Source organism: Ipomoea triloba, chromosome 11, assembly GCF_003576645.1.
Source record: "Ipomoea triloba cultivar NCNSP0323 chromosome 11, ASM357664v1".
Classification (NCBI taxonomy): domain Eukaryota; kingdom Viridiplantae; phylum Streptophyta; class Magnoliopsida; order Solanales; family Convolvulaceae; genus Ipomoea; species Ipomoea triloba.
This window is the reverse complement of record NC_044926.1, coordinates 17,292,280-17,294,502: the sequence shown is the minus strand read 5'-3', so window position 1 is coordinate 17,294,502 and position 2,223 is coordinate 17,292,280. Positions and strand designations below refer to the sequence as shown.

Below are 2,223 nucleotides of genomic sequence, written 5' to 3'. Positions count from 1 at the left end.
TTTTTTTTTTTTTTTTTTTTTGGCAAAAACTTGTGTGAGACCGTCTCCCGGATCCGTGAGATGGGTTGGGTCAAGATGAAAATGTAATACTTATAATAGAAAATGTATACTAATCTGGAATAAAATGTTTATTACTTAAGAAATTATAATATTTTGAAGGAAAATGTAATACTTTTACATTTTGATTTAAAAGTATTACATTTTTTCTCAAAAGTATTACACATTCTTTTATAAGTAACAAACACTTTATTATTAATTAGTATTACATTTCCATATTGACCTGACTCGTCTCACAAGAGAGTCATTTTTTTTAAGTAACTCTTGTATGTCATTTGAGGCAATGCAGGAGTTGTATAAAGCAGCTAGCGGAGTTAGTTGAAAATGATTGCAGTTGGGGGTAGATTATGAGTTGAAGAATGGTTAAGGGTCCTGCAAGTTTGCCGTTCTAACATGATCAATCCAACTATTGTCAATAGGGAATTTACTGTGTGGTAAGGTTTTTTTATGGACAAACTAACTCCCTTTTGTAGTATGGACAAAAGCGATGTATTTATTTAGGTTCTCACAGTTTTTTGATTTGCATATTATTCTCTATTGTTTTTGCATGTCAGTGAATTTGTGATAGTTCTTAATTTCATCGTCTGTTAAGCAGTAAGGCAACTTTGTTCTGAATTAGTCAAGTTGGTAAGGTGTTTTGATTTGCATATTATTCTCTTTTGTTTTTGCATGTCACTGAATTTGTGATAGTTCTGAATTTCATCGTCTCTTAAGCAGGAAGGCAACTTTGTTCTCAATTAGTCAAGTTGGTAAGGCATGCGTGCAGCAACATGATTTAGTGTCAGTGTGGTGTTAATATTAATATTCTCTTTTAAAAAAAAAACAATTAGTATGCCACAAATATAATACGAGTAATATTTATTCAATAATTAAATTATTTATAAACTTTATATAGTGCAAAAGAAATAAATAAATTATTAAAATATTATATGATATTCTAGCAATCTTGTGTATTATAATAAGAGAAAATGTCCGTATTAGTCTATTAGTTATATTTAAATTGTAGACTGAGTTTATGAAGGATTATCTTATACAAATTTTCCCTTTAATTATGTTGAAAGTGAAAGTTTCAATTCCTTACTTATAGATATTGTAAACATTAACAACTTATTTTGAATTTTCAAATTATTAAAAGGATATATTGATCATTTTGTAAAATATTCTCAAATTCTTTCGATAAATCTTCACATATACACAACTGTTATCGCAAAATCCGTATTAAATACTTGCTTGTCTTGATTGAAGAGGAATCTAAGAATATAACAAAATCCGTACATACTTGCTTGTCTTGATTGAGGAGGAATCTAAGAAGCTAAAATGGAAAGTAGAAAATTATTTAGGATTGAAGATATCTTGAATTGTAAGTTTAATATGTTAATTGTTTACAATTTTTATATTGTTTTATGTAAATTACTCTTTTTGATATTTCATTGAGTTCATACTTTAAGGGGGCGTTTGGTTCACGGAATCTTGAATTATCGATTAGGATTACCTCCAGGAAGGCGGGAAAGTAATGACGTAATGTACCTCCAAGAAAGTAATGTGAGAGTTTGGAAATGTAAGATTACTTTATGTGTTTGGTTTGGATTGTGAGAATATAATATTAACTTGTTTGGTTAGTGGTTATATTTTAGGTTATATGGATCAATTTACTGTATTATCCTCAATAATAATAATAATAATAATAATAATAATAATAATAATAATAATTATTATTATTATTATTATTATTATTATTATTATTATTAGTATTTTAGCTTGTGCGTTGCACGGAATAGATTTGTTATAATATTTTAAGAATATTTAGATTGATATACAATTATATAAATTATAATATCGAATATTATATAGTACAATTGATGAAATTGGTTGGATCGATTATGTTTTCTGATGTTTTTATTGCTTGAATTAGAGTAAATAATTGTCCAATTACCCCGTGTGATGCACAAATAAATTTTTTTAATTATATATTTAGATAATACAATTAAAGATGAAATTATAAAAATGTCTAATATTGAACACGTACATTTATTTGATTATAAAATTAGTGCAAAAGTATCACTCAATTAATTAAATAATATATGACTTGTTTGTCTACAATTATCTTAAAAAGATTAATATGTAATATGATTTATATAATTATATTATTATATAAATATGAATTTA

At 25.8% G+C, this 2,223-nt stretch overlaps 1 long non-coding RNA gene across 1 annotated transcript in view; it reads left to right on the top strand.

Moving 5' to 3' along the window:
• The window catches only part of LOC115997311, a 4,665-nt gene extending 3,961 nt beyond the window's left edge, over positions 1–704 (top strand). The window contains exon 3 of the long non-coding RNA XR_004093727.1: positions 347–704. This is a non-coding gene — a long non-coding RNA (uncharacterized LOC115997311). The remainder of the gene's footprint in view (positions 1–346) is intronic.
• Positions 705–2,223: the final 1,519 nt, after the last annotated feature.